This window comes from Triturus cristatus, chromosome 6 (genome assembly GCF_964204655.1).
Source record: "Triturus cristatus chromosome 6, aTriCri1.1, whole genome shotgun sequence".
Classification (NCBI taxonomy): Eukaryota; Metazoa; Chordata; class Amphibia; order Caudata; family Salamandridae; genus Triturus; species Triturus cristatus.
Window position 1 is genome coordinate 1,322,786,522 of NC_140589.1, and position 19,204 is coordinate 1,322,805,725.

Consider the following 19,204-nt stretch of genomic DNA (forward strand, 5'->3'; position numbering starts at 1 on the left):
CACTGGTTGAAAGGCCCTTTTAGCTTAGGCAGAGAAACGGCAATCATCTAAAAGTGTAATTTCTAAAAATAGTAAATATAAAATCTGACTTGACCATTAACTTGGATTTTAAATAACTATTAATATTAGTTTGATATCGCCTACTTGGGGGACTTGGATCAAAAAAAGAAGGCTAGACTAGCTCACAAATTCTACCCAAATCATTCTTATCCCAATATGTGTCTCTCTTCTTTGAAAAAATGGCTGGAGTAATCAACAGTGGGATCAGCGGTGGCTCCTCCTCTGAGTAGTTCAAAAAGGAAAAATAAAATGATAATAAAGCAAAGTTATTATCATTTTATTGTTCTGTACTGGCTCAGTTAGTTTACATTCTAGGGGGCAGATTAACAAGAAAGTTACTCAGTCCGTGCTGAAAGCCATTTGGCTGCGCCGCACTGAGTCACTTTCAAAGCATAGTGATGCAAAATATTTACAACAATATGTTGCATCTCTGTGCTTACCCCTGCGCTGGCGCACAAACTGCAGCCATGTGCCGGTGCAGGCACCCTTGCACCATAGTGCAAGGATGCCTGCGTTGTGGGTAGATTGTTTTTGTTCAGGAAGGGTTCCCTTCCTGCACGAAAACAATCTGAAATGCCGTTTTTCAACTTCTATGTGTGCTGCATTCGCACACCTAGAAGTTAAAAAATGTAATTGTTCCAATTAATGTTTATGTGCAGGAAGTGACACCTTCCTGTACATAAACAATCGTTAGAGGTGATTTCCTCTTTCTATGTGTGCTGCAGAATGCAGCACGCATAGAAATAGAAAAACAAAACGAAGAGAAATGAATCTTTGCGCCTCCCTAGGCCTGCCCTGGGGAAGCGTAGCATTCACACGCATTTCCAGATTTACGATTCCTTATAAATCTGGAAATGTGTCTGGTTCCATGGGTGGCTTTTCCTTTCCTTGTAAATATGGAGCAGTAAAATGCGCCTCTGGTACGTCACAAAAAGTGACGCACCGGTGGCGCAAGGAGCTTGTAAATCTGCCCCTAGGTGCAGGTGGGGCTGGGCTGGCCAGAGCAGGATGGGGCGTGGTGGGCACTCTCTAAGTGTGCATGATGGTTTGGCCGGCCATCTTGGGCACTTAGCATATCTAATCCGGCTGTATTGCACAGCCTGGTGGAGAACATGCACAGGCTCCCACTTTCTGTCTGAGCGCTGAACCATGCGACTCAGCCCAATCATGATGTTGCTGTCATACTGGTGACAGCAGCGTCGTGATTGTCTAGGGGAGTTTGAGAGCCTGTGTGCTTCTGTGCTTCCGGGAGTCAGAAAAGAAGAGGACGGAGGCAGCAGCCGTACCCAGGTAAGTGCTATATTTTTCTTCTATTCAATCCCCCTTGCCCCAGCGCACCACCCCATGTCGGTAGCAGCTGCCACTGAGTGGGATAGTCACACACATATTTCACAAGGAAATGTGGATTGTTAGTGCTTGATTTCATTTACAAAGGAACAAATTGGTGAGCAGTCTAATAGTGGCATCCTGAAAGGGGCTGATGATTTGAGACTACTCCAACCTCCAGAGGAAGACCAATTACTGAAGGGCTTTTTGGAAGAGTTCTGCAATTTCCTGAGGAGGCGTCAAACAAATCTAAGACAATGTACTGGATCTCATCACTGAGTAAGGTCAATTCTAGGGGAGGACTCAACAGCTGGAGAACTTGGCACGCTGATATCATAGACTCCTACAAGATAGGATATCACATGCATGTGGATGATATAATGTTCCACTTCAAGCTTGAGGATGATCACGGCACCATTCTCAACTTATTTCTTTGATTATTTTCTGATTCAACAGTGAAAGCAGAATAACAGACTCTGACTAGAATAACAAAAAATGGATATTGTGCTCCGGTGCAATATCATTTCAGCTGCCTCCCCTGTACCTGAACCTGAACCTGATGAACTGGGTGCCCCACAAATTTCCAGTAGAGAAAGTACGCAATTTTGGTGTGATCTTTGTTGGAGATCTTTAATATGTCCCCAGATAAATTACGTCTCCAAAGCAGCATAACACCATCTATGTCGGCTGAACGGTGTCCATGTTCATGTCACTCCCAAATTATAGCAACAACCTATAAACTCCCCCCCACCCCCAACCATGACCAGTCACTCTCAGAGATTCAGATGCTTCCGTACTAAGCAGCTTGCTTGCTATGTGGCCGAAAATGACACAATCACATCACAATGGCATAGGGTGGTTTCCAGATGTGGTGGTCTCATAGTAATCTGCCAGGAACAGTCTGTAATTTAGGTTTCCCAGCTTGGATTGCTTAAATGGAGCTGATATCATGCAGGCCTTAAACAGTGGTGCTTCAGGAACAATAGCATGCAACTCTGGTATTTAGACAATGTCATGATGATATAAATGTCCTCTCTCAAGAGTGGTAGTATGATTATGATTACACTACAGGATACCCTATTGCCTGAGACAAAATCAGATCATAGTCATATGAGTTGTGATTCCACTGGGCGGGCTGCAACTTCAAAACATAGAACTGCAGCTCTACAGGGATGTTTAGTAAATAATTGGCCTGGGACACATTCTTTGAAACATGTAATAGAAGAACAATAAGAGCATGGATTATTAGCTAATCACATTTTTAATTCTTTATTTGCTTTTTTGAATTTGTCAAAGATGTCATGCCACTGAGAGGTATAGAGTGATGAAGAGCCAGTGTAAGAGATTATCTTGAGGGACGGAAGGCAACTGCCCTCTACTAGGACAATAGCAATTACTTGTTTGATACCACCACACCTCTGTCTGTAAGTGCTGCACATAAACGATTTTATTATAGAATTTATGATACTCCGTTTATTGACCTCGAAATGGTAGACGGCTGAGTCAAATTCATACCCTCCTGCTTAAAGAAAGAAACTTTAGACTGATTTGACTGCCTGTGTTTCCAAACCCCACCACACACTCCAAACTGCCTGCGAGGGGCACGGAGGACTAAATAAGATGGTTATGCTTTGTGTTTTTGTGCCGAAAAATAAGAAGAACTTCATAAAAGTGTGTTACTGTGGAACTGTGAAGCACGATGGAGGTTGAATTTTGTGCGATGGGCCACTTAGAGACTGAGAAATTTAGCAGTTTTGGGTCACACTCAACAGCTGACTTGTTCTTCACCGCCACCTCAACTTTTATTAGAGTCTTACATGTCTGCCGACAATAGCACATGCAGCATGACACTAATGAGGGATGGGAAGAACTGCAAAAGAAGTCAAACATTGAGGCAGAGAAAGAAAACAAATGAAGAAACATGGAAGGAAGTAGACATTTAAACAGAGGAAAAAGCATAGTGAGATATAGGAAAGGAAGAATGGAGGAAAACCAAGTAAGAAGGGGAAAAGGAATAAACTAGAGAAGAAAAAAGAAGGAAAAAAAGAAACAGGGAAGCAGAAAGAAGAAATAAAAAAACAAACAAGTAACAAAGGAGAGAAAAACAAGTTAAGAAAAATAAAGAACTAGGGAGGTAAAGAAAAAGAATGAGAGATGGAAAAAAGAAAGTGAGAAGAAAGAAAGAGTGAACATAAGAAAGAAAAGAAAGATGGAAAAAGAGAACATGAAAGAGGAGAGAAAAAAGTCAGAGAAGGAGAAAAGCAATGTAAGGAAAAAGCAAATCATGAAGGATGAAAGATCAGAAGATAGAAAAACAAAAACAATAAAGAAGAAACAAATAAATAATGAAGAAGAAAATAATAGAAAAGAAAAGGAAGTAAGAATGAAACAGAAAGACCGAGTTGTATGAAAATTATTGAGAATAAACAACAAAGGACTATGGTAACTGAAAAAAAATACAAAATGTAGAAAAGTAAGAAATCAGAAAAATAGAAAGAAAAAAGGTGAGAGAAAAAGATAGAACGAAAAGAAACACAAACAAAGAAATTGAAAGAAAGAAATGTTGAGAGGAATGAGAACGCACAAAAGAAAGAATGAAAGAAATTAAAAAAGAAGGAAATAAGGAGAGGAAGACAAAGATGGAAGAATACAACAGACAAAAAAAGATAGGGGAAAACATTGAATGAATCCAAAATATGTCTTAATAGAATGTGACAGAAAAGCAAATAAAACAGAAGCAATTATAAAAGAAAATATGGGAAAAGTATAATGTGAAAGAAAGGTAAAGAAAGAAAAAAGCATAAGATTGAATGGGAGATGAGAAGTAAAGATGTAGAGGACGGGGAAATTAAAAATAATAGAATTTTGAAAAATAAAAAAGTGAAAATGGAGAAGCAAAGTTAGAAAAGGGAACAAATGATGAGAAATACAAGCGTAAGATGGTGATAAAGAAAATACTTCAGATGACAAAGGGATGGTGGAACGAATGGGTAACACAAAGAAAAAATAAGAACAGAAAAAAGAAAGAAGAATGAAAACGCAAGGGTGAGAATCCCTTTTTTGAGTGCTACGGGACAAGCAGATGCTACGAGGCCCAAAGGTGGGTGGAGGTTGAGGGCTTTCATTTTTGATGTCCCAGAACCAGACTCACTACAGACTTTGTTTAAGTGATTCAAATACTAACCCTTCAGCATTTGATTCTAAGTGGTAGAGTGGGTTGAGCAGCTAAAGGCTTCTAGTGGGCGAGCAGGTGCAAGGTTTACATGGACACAAATCAAAAAATACTCTTCGTAACCTCACTAAATGAATGTCCAGCCAGATACTCGCCTCCATGAAAAAAATAGCATTTATATAGGAACACAAAGTGAAATACAGCAGACCACAAATAATACACACAGACCTCGTACGGCCAGCTCTCAAGCACTGTCCAGGTAAGATCCAGAGTCGTTCTTCCGTGTCTACAGACTGTGGTTATTCCCCGTTTACTTGAGGCAACATTCAAGCTAGATACTGCTAGTATGAGTCTTAGAAGTTCCACACTTTTCTTTTAAATCAAAGGGGCAGATTTCGAAGCCCCTTGCATCATTTTTGCACCACCGTTGCGTCACTCTTGGTGACGCTGCGGTGGCATTAAAATGCGGTCCATTTACAATGTGACTCATCTAGGGTGATGCGTCACGTTGTAAAGCCATGTGTCACATTATACCTCTGTCAGGTATAATGTATGCAGGGTGGGTGTTCCCACGCAAAAAGGCCTGGTAGAAGTGACGAAGTGAAATCTACAAGATTTCACTATGCCACTTCTAGGAAGCAACTGCGTCAAAACCTTACGCCTGCTTGGAGCAGGCGTAAGGAGTGACGCAGCACAATGAGGATAGGCATTCCCGTGCATTGCTGGAGTTGCGCAGTGCTTGTGACACGACTCCAGCAATGCGTGACCTTTGCACCAACAGATGCGTCACAATTTCTGACGCATCTGTCAATCCTTGCACCATGGTGCGGCGTATTGTAAAAATACGGTGCATCCATCGTGGCGCAAGCGTTTTTCAAGGTGACGCAGGGAAAGTGACGCATCTCTACAGATGCATCACTTTCTTGTAAATCTGAACCAAAGTTTCTCAGCATCCTAACACTACAGTCAGAGCAAGTTCCCCCATAGGCTCGGTGGCCCGTGATCAGTCTGACCTTTACCCGCTGGTGTAGCAATAAGGAAGGCCCAGGCACATGTCAAAGGGCCGGTGATGATAAGTAGTGGCATGCACCTTCTATGCCCCTTCGGTCAAGCAGAAAGTCCTCCTAATTCTGGCGATGCTCAGCATACATGGGTTGCAAATCAAGACGTTTCACTTTCAAATTCTGCTCAATGGCAACGGCCCTCTCTCTTCATTGTCGTCCCCACCTGTCATACGGGGTTCACAAACAACGGCACACAGGGAGACTGTTTCTCCGGCTCACAGTACTGCACAGCGATACCGCCCTCTTCAATCACAGTGATGCACCAGGACGACGGCTCTTCAGTTACAGCAATGCGTCGGGCGACATTCTTAATTTGCAATCCACAACGCTTCACTTTTGCATGCTGTTCAAGTGTGACAGGCCTTAATCTTCACCACAGCCCCCACCTGGCATGCAAGGGTTGCATACAGCAGCACACGGTGGTCAACAAGATCGGTGCAGTGGTTCCGACAGGATGGGAATCTCACACTTCGTTTTAGGGATCCACTCGACAGGATGTCCAATGGACCTCACTCTCCTCCAGGCACTCACCTACTCCTCACAGAGTCATCTGGTCTCAGCGGCAGGCAGATGCTGGTGCTCTAGGCTCCAGGGCAAGTGGTCTTGATTCTCCTGGGTGATATCTTGGCACTCAGCAGGGAGACTAAGAGAACTTGGTATCCAGCCCTGGTCAAAGCAGACAAAAGCTGTGCTGAACTTCTCTACATGGGACATCCAGCCACGGTTTGACTGTTGGACAATTTGGGAGATTCAAGCTCCCGTTTTCATAATCCATTTCCAGACGTAGGTGTGATTTAAAGCCTCAATCTCTGAAGTTTGGGTTGGGGAGGTTGCCTTCTTTGAAGCGCCCACTCCTCTATCCTGTCCTTTCTTGCTCATGGAAACAGTCTATCACAGCAGAAGCTCCAACTTTGATAGGCCCACAACACCGGCCATGGGAGTGACTCTTGGATAACACCTGAATGCCAGCCTAATAAAAGGCTAAAATGGCCCTAGACCTGCTCTTTATGATTCCCGGTTTCTGCAGTGTTTCTCTTATCAGGCCCCTCATCCTCCTTACGATGTGCCTAGGCATCACTTACCAGTGATCATTTCAGAATCATATAATTCTTGAAGTGCACAGTAGAGCCTAGCTCTTTCTTCCTCCAGTGTGTGTCCAACCCTTCTCTCAAGAAAGCGACAATCCATAAATCTGTCTGGGATGGCTCCTCCACTTGCTTTTTCAATACCTTGGGTTTCCAATGTGGAACCCACTGACCTTCATCTACTATACCACACAAAGGCACACATACATCACAGCACGCACACGCAGATTAACATGTACTGCACAGTACTACATACTACCTTGATGTAAGCACACAGCAGTGGAACTTTTGTATAAGTGGGGCGGTTGGCCCCATTCTAGTGACACTAGTAAAAATGCCTGTCCACTCTACCGATCATTATTACAAAACATACGGCATGCTGCCACCACTGTGCTTGTGCTACTTAACTCTTGGTAAGAGCAGTAGCTATTTACCACTGTGAGGGTAGCGATTTGTGCGGCCCTCCTGGTCGAACAAGATCCCAATCTGTGAGACAGGCCTAGGTCATGGCACATACGATGGTCCATGTATGCCCATGACCAAAAGTAGGTACCAAGGATCCAGGTATCACTGCAGCTGAGGCTCTTAAGGTAGGATTAAATGTTCGTCCCCATGCAGGGGACATTTCCTTCCAGACAACAAGGTAAAAGGAGGAAAAGCAAAAAAGAAATGAAATAAAATAAAGAAATGAACAAAAGTATAAATGTGACTGCATATCAAAAAGAAGAAAGGAAGAATTCAAATAAAGGCAAAAAGGAGCAGAGAAAGAAAAGTCATTACAAATGATAGAACTAGCGAACAACATGACCACCTCACCCAACACCTCAGCGACCTCCACTTGCTCCCTGTTGAAAGAAGAATAGCCCTCAAACTGCTCACACATGCCCTACATAACACTGAGCCCCAATACCTCAATGATCGAATATCCTTCAACTCACCCAAGAGAAATCTCCGCTCTTCTGACCTCGCCCTAGCCACGTTCACCTGCATCCACACTGCCAGAGCGAGTGGCAGATCCTTCTCCTACCTCGTGGCCAAGACCTGGAACGAACTCCCCCACCGTAACCGATGAAGCCCAACATTGCGCCAATTCAGAAAGGACCTCAAGACCTGTCTCTTCGAATGATCTAAGGAGCTGCTCGCAACACCCTCCCCCCTGCGCTTTGAGACCCTCACTGGTGAGTAGTATGCTTTAAAACCCCTGATTGATTGATTGATAAATGGAAAGATGGGGAGCGAAATGAAGGGGACAGACAAAAGGTAGGGGAAGGATAAAAAGATAAAATATGAATCGAGAAGGACTAAGATAGATAAATATTGAGAACGATATAAAGGAGGATTATAACTGAGTCACAAGCAATAATGTGGGGGTGATACGAGAAAAATATATATGAGGAAGAGCTGTAGATAATCAGGTGAGAACGGATCTGGAAAAACTGGAGGCGAGATAAACAGAGCTGTGGAACACTGAATGAGATAGGGAAACAGGAACATTGAGGTCAAAGCGACACTGGTTCAGATTGAGGTAAAAAATGTCAGGCATTAAAGCACAGGGGCCATAGCATAAGACAGCCCTCACTGGTATACTGTCAACATTTTAATCATTTTGATGACCTCTTTTAGCATAATGAAAGCTTTGTAAGCATTTTAGTGGCTCTACCATAATGTGTCCATCCTTGGCATAGTGAGAGCATTCTGAAGTCCCTGGCAAAAGTTAACCTTTCTTTGCATACTCTGGGTAGTCATGGCTTCATACAGGCTCTGGCATTAGACTGTCCTCCTTGGCATATTGTGGCCATAGTAGGCTTTCTGGTGTCCCTGGCATAACATGTCCTTTCTCAGCATGTTATCAGCCTTCCTGGCTTTATTGTGGTCGTCCCAAGGACTGTGGTGGCCATCCCCAGCACATATTGTCTGTCCTTGGTTTCTGATGAGTATCTTGGGATAAGGTGAACATTCTTGTCATTTGCTGGCTATTACTAGTAAATTATGGGCAATTCTGACATGCAGCTTTAACATGTGTGCATGTGAGATAGATTCATTCCATATGGATCTGTAGTACACAAAGTGTTGATGTACTGAACAAGTTGCTATTTGGGGGACTAATCCCTAAAAATTAAAACTTGCTTTTTAGATTGCAAAAGGTTATGTTTTTTAAGTTTTGCACGCTTTTGCCTGGGGGAATTGGGCTTACTTATTCCAAATGAAAAACTGATATTTAGGTACAAATTATTTGGGTACAAACTAAGACAAATGTTTGTTTTTCTATAATGTACAAAAAAATTGTATTTCAGTGATAATGTGTGCTTAGTTAACAGCACATTCTGCTGATGCCAAGTTTCTAGGGGCATTGCTGCTGTCTCAATTATTTCTTAGGGTGTCTGAAATAATAACCTTGTCTACAAAGTCGTGATTATTTACCCTTCAAGAAGGTGGGTAATGTTACCCAACTTAGCTGAATAAAACTATTGGCTTTTGACTTCCTGCATTTGGATGTCCTCCCCACCAAGAAAAGTGAGTCATGCGACATCAGGCATTACCTGGAAGAAGGAGTGTTTTACTCACTGCCACTGAGAGCTCTCTTTAACATTCAATGGAATTTAGGAAAACAGGAGACAGAGCTCCTCAGCAGTCTCAGTTAGTCTAGTCCACGTACTATAGTAAATAGTGCCCCTTACCTCAGGACTTATGGCAGCACTGAAACACTGATACACTGTTGTGGACCTGAGGAGCCACAAGAACATGTGTTGCTGTCCCACAGGAACACTGTTTTTTCTTACTCCCCAAAAAATGATGTGAAGTTGAAAGTTAACTGACTTGTCAACTTTGCACACTCCTACTCATAAATTGTAGTTAACAAAATCATGAAGATTTGTCTAGCTTAACGTCATGAAGTTAAACAAAAGTTGCAAAAGTGTGTCTGTACCTCAAGTTCATGATGTTTTGCAAATATCGTGTATAAAAAGTAGAAGTTAAAGGGACAAAAGCCATCAATACCTTCTGTTAGTAGAAAAATGTTAGAGTGAAAAAAAATTATAGACAATTCTCTCATCTCTCAAATCCGTTGAGGTCAAACATTTCCCTCTCATGCAAAGTTGGGTGATAAATAACATTTACAGAGTTCAAGTTGTGTTTGTCACTGAATTTTTCCAACAAATATATTTCTTTTTGTACCCACAATTATGCGTTGTCCAAATGATGTATATTTCAGTTCTACAGCACTCAAAAGATTTGCGCCCATATCCAGCACACTTCATGGGTGACAACATCACTACATGTACAAAAAATATCACAGAATGGCGACAAACTGTATGTTTCAAGTCAGCCGTGGCTGCTGCAGGTAAGAGAGGTGGGGCCGGCTGCAGGAGATTTCGAGAGACAACCACAAGGGAAAATTAATTATTTATTTAATTTTCCCTTGTGGTGGTCTTTTGAAAGCCAAATCCCCGTCCCCCCCCCCCCCCCCCCCAGCAGTCCCCACCGCCTCACCGGTCTTACCTGCAGCATCCACGGCTGTTCCAATTAGAGACATCAATGCTGAATAAAAAGAATATTGGGCTGATTCACAGAAGTAAACTTAGACCAAAAGTCTAAGTTTAGACCTGATGTCTAAGTTTAGATCTAAAGTCTAACTTTACTACTACTAAAGTTAGACTTTTGGTCTAAGTTTAGACCAAAACTCTAACTTAGACCAAAAGTCTAACTTTACTACTACTAAAGTTAGACTTTTGGTCTGAGTTAGACTTTTGGTCTAAACGTAGACCAAAAGTCTAACTTTAGTGGTAGTATAGTAAGACTTTAGGTCTAAACTTAGACTTTTGGTCTAAGTTTACTTTTGGGAATCTGGCCCATTGTACTTACTAGCTCTTTTCCAACCTGCCATACACCAGTAAGATCCAAAATGTCCTGGAAGTCCAGTTTCCCATTCACAAATGACAATTAGGTTTATGACCTACCAAAGACATGAAGATACATTTTTCTGAATGCACAGAGAGACTTTATGCCTGCATAGATTACAGCACAACAGCTAGCCTGAGCCTTTTAGATTCATGTGCAGCATTTGCCTGCAGAATACAAAATCACTAATCATCATCTGGAGATCCATGTCATAAAGAAAAGATCACTTCTGTGGCACCCCAAGTCTCGTCATCATCAATGTTCCTTTTCAATATATACAAGAGACACTTGGCAGAGGTAACTGTAAGTTAACAGATCCAAATGTATGGTGATAACATGCAGATGAATTATCATTGGTAGAGCAACCTGGAGAAAGACAGAAAAAATAACAAAGGTCGGAAACATAATCAAGTCCTGGATGAAGGAGACTTATCTAGGCTACAATAAGTCCAAGTTAGAGATCCTGAGAGTTACACCTGCAAACTCAATACACCTAATTACATGAAAGGTTCTTTTACTATCACATAAAGTGAAAAAAACAATCTGGTATCCCGGTTGAACTAAACTCTCTTGAACATTGCAAGACAACACAAACTGATGATCCTCTGCAGAGTCTTCCCACTCAACCCGAAATCACAAAAAACATGTTTTTCCTTTCTAGACTTCTATTATAGCATCTACAAGGGTTTTCCACAAATAGATGTCCAAAACATTAACAAATATGCACCCAAATACCTTACTGTGCTTAACCTGATGAATTATAGAGGGTTGAGCAGCTTTGAGGCTGCCCAACATGGAGGGCTATTTGGCCGCTCAGCTAGTTTTTTGACAATAGGTTATTATATTGAGAGAACAGAGAGAATTATTACTAGGCGACGAGAGGGAGTCTGGGTGTAAATACAAATGCAGCTATCTCTTATCTATATCCGCTTAGCTGCACAGGACAGCCCCAAGATCTATCTGTTGGGAATGAATACCAATTCTAAGACGTATAGGAGGAAAAATAGACATTAATTGTGTGGTGAGGACATGGAATAGACTGCTGACATTGCTAAATTAGCATATGCTTGGCTGCCATTTTGCTGCTTTTTGCACGCGTTCCTACATGGCTCAGTTCTCGTAAATACTCTGTTTGCGCTTTTTCACATGAGAACTGTCTGCCTTTCACACATATAGCTGTACACTGTGCTCCTCGTCTGCACAGCGTGTTCAAGTTCGAAAAACAATGTATGCTGTTGATTCACTTTGGTCAGTCCCACGCCCATAGACATAACATGGAACACAGCTGCACTACTGAAACTCGGGTGATTTTAATATGGCATTACATGCATAAAAAGGCACTTGGAGAAAATCATTCCAACCAAGAAGAGCTGTGCTTGTCCGGAGATGTAAAATCCTTGCATCTAACTTGGAGGTATGGGGTCCCCCTGACAAGCCTAGAGGTCTTCTATTATTATAATAAACTAGCTCATAGCATGGGAAGGGTGGGAAGGTGCTGTAGTTCTGTTTCCACTATCATTATAATATGGTTTCCCTTTTGTGCTTTATGGAATTGTAACAATGCTGATTATATTATTCTTATGCATTTTGCTGCTAGTATTGGCTCGTGTACTGCATTATAGAGCACGTTAGTTAAAATAAACATTTTAAACTATACCGTGTCTCTGTTTACTCACGTTGTGGACAAGTATGAGTGTTTGAACGAAAGAGTGTTCACATTCCCGCGATTCCTGAGAGGGTCGAAGTGACATGTTCTAGAATGTCTAATCATTGATAGCTTCGCTGTAGCACGGAGAACGAATGAGACACTATAGCTAGTGGGGTTCTGGGCACCGAGGTGGGTTTTTTGGTACACCACTACACACCAAGGTCCTGGTTTCCTGCGCATAGTTCTGTGTATGTGCAGAATCCCTGCAACATGGCGCACCTAACGTTTGGTCTGGTACTTATTTACGAAGCACTCTAGTAGTACTTGTCCTTGTCCACAATACCCTCGCTTCTGTTTTCCGGTAAAACAGCTGTGATGGCAAAACCTACCTATATTGATGTTTTTTTAGGTTTTTTCAAGCTTGATACAATTAAATGGTTTTATTATTCTTTTGAATTACTACCCTATCGTGCTGCCATGCATTAAGTTGTTATTCTTTCTTAGTCCTTATGGCTGATGTAGATACTGCGGCACATAGCCGCACAGCACTCTGTCATCATTTGACTAATTATGGAGTGCCTGGCATGGGTATCACGCTTATCTTTGTGGTTGGAGCTGATCCAGCTTTCCATTTTGAGGCAGGAACTGGTTTGCCCATTCATATAACATACAACGTGCACTAAATAATCTCCCTAGAATATCTCTGGGTGGGCAGACCCCATACGAAATACTCTTTGGTATGAAAATGTTTGTGCCAGACCTTGATGGACTAGACATGGCGGCGGCTGCCGCATCCTTTGACGTAGATAATCATTCTGCTATGTTAAAGAACCTACAAGAGGCCCGAGACAGTTTTGCAAAGGAACATTTACCCTCTGCCACAGATGCAGCACTGCAGATTCCGGTAGTCGGCTGGCTACCCAAAGTCGGAGACCTGGTCCGAGAGAAGGTGGAGAACAAAAAAGAGTTTGGCCCCTCTTATCGTGCAACTGTCCCAGTGCTTGGTGTGAAGGGTGCTGGTACAGTAATTTTACCACGACTTCCTGGTCTACCTGGTCTAAAAGACAACAGATACATCTCAGTGGACAATGTCAAGTTACAATGTCTGGACGATCCTGAATAGTATAACACCGGCTGCATCCTGTCCAGCAATATCCAGGAATCCAGTGTTGGGCACATCTGACAGCATGCAGCGTGACACTGCCATAGAGATGGAGTCTGTTACTAATCCCTTGCTAAACCCCCTTGCTTCCAGTCATAATGAAGAAACTGAGTATGCTTATCCCACTACCAATTCATTGCCTGGTTTGCAACAGGATACCCTTAACCAGTCACATTTTTCTTTTGACTCGAACTCCACATCATCATTGGCCCCTACCAAATCCTCTATTCTAGTCACATGATTTAAACAGACTTATTTGGTTCCGCCTTGGAAATACATCTGTTTGGTATTTATCGCCATTTTTTGTTCATGTCAATTGGATTAGTGACATTTCTTTTCCTTCTCATCAATGGTCACTACCTACCTGTAGGCTCTGCTGTAAAACTGGTTGATGGAACTTTGGCTCAGCACTCTTCTTCTCACATCATGAAAAGAGACCAGACTTTTGTCAACATCACCGCCTGGCCAGTTGCAGATGGCATAGTATGGGATGCTGTGGATTTCCAAATTCATGGCCCTACAGAGATAATTAATGTACCAAATGTACTTAATTTTTCAATGGGTGATGTAGTGAAACACAATATGAGATCCAATGATTGGGACGTACATGCCATACAATCTTTGTTTTCTGATTTAAAGTATTATGCTGCTTTTGATGCTGAAGATTTATATGTAAATACTGCAAATTATGCTGATTTATTTTGCTACCAGCATTATGGACATCACTACCTGCATAAAGCTAATACCTTTAGAAAAGTTTTTAATTACACACAGTGAGAACATTACCCGACCCCTTTGCAAGTCAGCTCAAAAACGCCTTTGAAGAAATTTACATATTTTACAGATTTTAATAAGTCAAAACCAGAGTCGTTCTATTTTAAGTTAAATACTTCGTCCTATCATAAGGTGATGCTCACCCACACAAAATGCGGGGCACAGAAGCTTTACATTGCGCGTGCCTCATCCCAACTCAGATTTCATTTTTAAATGCTTCAATCTATCAGACTACTTGTTTTGGATTGGCTCCTTCGAAGCAAATTAATCCCCCTACAATACCAGCTCTGGCTACATATCAGAACTGGAGCAATCATACGGATTATTCCATTGAAGACTTGCAAACACTATTTACAAATGATACCTTTAATATTTCTAGTCTAGACCCCTTAGGTTGGTTGGTTTGGTAGACCAGTGTGGATGCTTGCCAACTCCGTTTCCATGACAAGGGCCCTGGCTACACACAGGATAGGTCTGATCCACGTTTTTCTAACTCCTATTCAGTTACCACCTATTCAGTGGGAAAGTTATGTCAAAATTGGTTAAAACACTCAACACTAACGTCAGTAAAACAACATTTGTCGTTGTTATCAGGTGACATTGATTTGACAGACTTTATAAAAGGGCCTGCTGGTCCGAGATCGAAAAGATTTATTTATGCAGCTTACAACGAAATCTGGAAGCTATCCCAAATTGAAGCCATTTGAAAAGGTACTTGCCGTTGTTAATAATAGTATTAACACACTTTCTTCCCGCATTTACACATTGGATAATATTGTTTCATCTGTTGTTGATATTGTACAGGATGATGTTTCTGTTTTGTATCATGGTCAACATCAATTGCGTTCTGTTATGCAGTTTGCATGGACTTTACAAACGCTGAAGATGGGGAAAGTTCCATGGGATTATTTGAACGCATCATCTTTATTTTTGCCTTTTAACTTGACAGATAAACAACAGTTTATGTCCATGAAAGATGCTACATACACTCTTTTACATATTGAAAAGTTAGAACCTTTACCATTCTCTGTGGCTGAAACGGACTCTGCAGTCTGGCTCATCCTTGGGGTAATAGCCCTATCGTTTTCTTTGTTTAAATTTAGTTCATGCATGAAACATTATCCACTAGGCTGCTTTGAACCCCTGGGTACTGCATTCCTTCATGAGGTGTGGTCGTTACCATTCACATACAGATGCCTACGGGATGAAAAAGAGGTTTACCTTACTGGGGAATCCTGCAATTCATACATGGGTCATTCCGGAGTTTGTAAAAATATTCGGTTGCATGAAGCTTGTAAACCTTACGGAACCGAATCTTGCATGTGTTTTGAAGGGTAATCCAGTGCCAGATATTACACCTACTTTCACTCTGCTTACAAACGGGAGTTATCTGCCTTTAAATATTGAGGAATGCTGCGGCATGCTTGCTGGCATCCCTTACATTGTGTCAGTCTCACAACGTGTGGTTTGCTGTAAAAATGTACTTTTTCCACCCCCACACGGGAGGCTCGATAACTCGATCTGGCCTTCCCTCCCGACCTTGAAGGCAGTCTTCAATAAGTTGAGCAGAATCAGAGCATTGTTATCCCAAAAATAAGTTTCGCTCACATCTGCCCGTGAGACATTCGTCCTTCATGTAGCTAACATCCGGACCGAGGTGCAAGCCCTTCTTAATACTGACCTCCCACTGCATTTCGGTTTTTGAATTCATACCATTTTCAGTGCCTCGCATACTACAGGCTTGGCCCATCTTTTTAAAGTTGTGGGCTCTGGCCTTGTGTCTTCTTTCCAAACTATATTTGGTGTGATGCCAGCCTTTATTCATTCTATTTTTTCCAGCGTCTTCGGTGGTTTGCCACTGTTACTTGCCTTAGCTGGTGGAGTGCTGCTGTTAATTTACCTACTACGAAATGGCTGCTCCTCTTGTGGTCCTACACAGCCCAGATCGGTTGCAGATGCTTCATAGCCGTATGCTTGAATGCTACGGTACTCTGCCCTTAGCCACACTGAGCGTGGCTTATGAATTATCCTTTTGTTTCACATACTACACTTGTGTGCAACCAGTCTTCACCTGCTTGGAATATTCATTTGAATGGGCACTGGATCTTTGCCTCTCCAATACGGTATTTCCTGCACCAGATATTGATCTGCTAATGAGTCCCTTATTGTCCCATGAGCAAGAGTGTTCCGGTGTTGGGATTATGGCTTGCGCGGCTGCGCATGGAGTTTTGGCGCAATGGGATGTCTGTGTGGCTACACATGACTTTCTCCAACTGAGTTATATCGAGTATCGCGCAAGTTGTCCTCTAATGGTGCTGGAGGCACCCATTATAGAAGAGCACATATGTTCGTTCTCTTTATTACCCTGTATGGGTCTCTTTTTTCTGGCAATAACAATGACTTCCTCTTGGAGGCTGTGGCAACTTACTGCTCATACACTCTAATGGATTGACTTGGCCTGCGCCCATCATCTGCCGGATTATTATTATTTTTTTTGATGTGTTACCTTTTTACAAGATACTTTTCTGTTATTTGTGCAATATTTAAAATTAACTCTCTTTGTTTACATCTGAGGTCACATCACTGTTGATGCTCTTGATTCTTGCTCAAACTTCTTGAACTCTGTGTTCTCTACAAACCTCTGTCCGATGGCCTGACCAGGGGAGGGTGTAGTGAGGACATGGGATAGACTGCGGACATTGCTAAGTTAGCAAATGCTTGGCTGCCATTTTGCCGCTTTTTGCACGTGTTCCTACATGGTTCAGTTCTCGTAAATACTCTGCTTGCGCTTTTTCACATGAGAACTGTCTGTCTTTCACACATCTAGCTGTACACTGTGCTCCTCGTCTGCACAGCGTGTTCAAGGTCGAAAAACAATGTATGCTGTTGATTCACTTTGGTCAGTACCACGCCAGTAAACATAACATGGAACACAGCTGCACTACTGAAACTCGGGTGCTTTTAATATGGCATTACATGCATGAAAAGGCACTGGAGAAAATCATTCCAACTAAGAAGAGCTGTGCTTGTCCGGAGATGTAAAATCCTTGCATCTAACTTGGAGGTATGGGGTCCCCCTGCCAAAGCCTTGAGATCTTCTATTATTATAATAAACTAGCTCATAACACGGGGAGGGTGGGAAGGTGCTGTAGTCCTGTTTCCACTATCATTATAGTATGGTTTCCCCTTTTGTGCTTTATGGAATTGTAACAATGCTGATTATATTTTTCTTATGCATTCTGCTGCTAGTATTGGCTCGTGTACTGCATTATAGAGCACGTTAGTTAAAATAAACATTTTAAACTATACCATGTCTCTGTTTATTCACATTGTGGACAAGTATGAGTGTGTGAACAAAAGAGTGTCCTTTTTCCCGCGATTCCTGAGAGGGTCGAAGTGACATGTTCTAGGAGGTCTAATCATTGGCAGCTTCGCTGTAGCACGGAAAACGAATGAGACACTATAGCTAGTCGGATTGGGGTTCTGGGCACCGAGGTGGGTTTTTTGGTTCACCACTACACTCAGAGGTCCTGGTTTCCTGCGCATAGTTCTGTGTATGTGCAGAATCCCTGCAACAATTGTTTTCATTGATTCTGTCCAAGAAGAATATAGCCTTGAACAGGATGGCACAGGGGACACCTGATGAAGCAATGTACAAAAAAGGCCAAAGGCTGAGGTACACAGTACAGAGAGGTATAGAAGAAAGGGCAAGAAACAACAGGAGGATCTGGCAGACTGAGAATTATAAGTGAATTATCTTCCTTTCCCGCCCATTGACATGATGCCCCGAGTCAACAGGCTGAGATTCTCTAAAGATGTTGTGTGATGGTCTCTGTTTGCCTCCATATGTAGAGCTTTCTATTGGGATTAATTTTCTTTGTCTTCTTTAGGACTCTTTTAGACTTGGTTAAGGGATGCATATACAGGACATTCTATATCTGTAGAGGATTTTATAGTTTTGATACTTGTGAATAACATGTATGAAATGGAAATATCACACATTTAAAAAAAATTGAAAACAGAGGAAAAGTGATCATGCAACACCAACTTTTAAATCACTTCACTGACTCCAAGTAGATCAGAGAACGATATTCAAGATCCTGACCCTAATTTAAAAAGCTTAAAAGAGTAAAGATCTGTAGTACCAACAGAAAATGGAACTCCATTACTTGGTTAACTGCAATTCAGGTCCAGTAACTGAAGACAAATCTGTGAAACCAAGTCCAAAAGAAGCAACGTGGGGCCAAACCTCTTAGACTAAAAGGCAGTTACCTAACTAAAGTTAGAGTACACTCCAGATACTCAATGTTCAAGCCTAGTGCTACTGACTGCACCATTAGTATTTTCCTCTCCTTTATACTTCTTAACTCAGGTGATCATAGTGTGCATTTCAAATATTAAGTGATGTTCAGAGTAAAAAGTATTGAAAAATAAAGCACATAAGGGAGGCCACAGTTCCACCAACATGTTTTCAACTTACAGAAAATGTTGAAATAAATCAAAGAGACATTAAAGGGCTTATGAACCACACTTAAAAGGAAAAAGCAGTGACACAAAATACAAACACTTGATAAAAGTATAAGAATGTTAGTGCAATTTTGGGAACAGGAGACAAAGTCAAGAGTTTTCTGTAGGGAATGATATGCCTTTGGCTCTAGAGGAATGACAAAACCAACAAACTCAAATAAAAAAAACATGATTTTTATCTCAATGCAGTCCTCATGTTCCCAGTCAAGAAGAAAGGAGTCAACTTACAGGTTTACCATGTGACATAAATGGAGGCATGGCAGGATGAGAAGCAGTGTCATATGACACAAAACAACATCTCAGCCAACACTGCAAATGGCCATTACCTCATCTGTACTTTTAAACAAATAACATTTAAAGCTAGAGTTTATGTTTAGACCACACATGATATGCACTTGTCCAGTTTTCCTATCACCCTAGTACTTTTATATTTTTCTTTTTTCTCCTGTCTCAGTCTTCCTACTTTTGTAATGTTAGCATATTTCACCA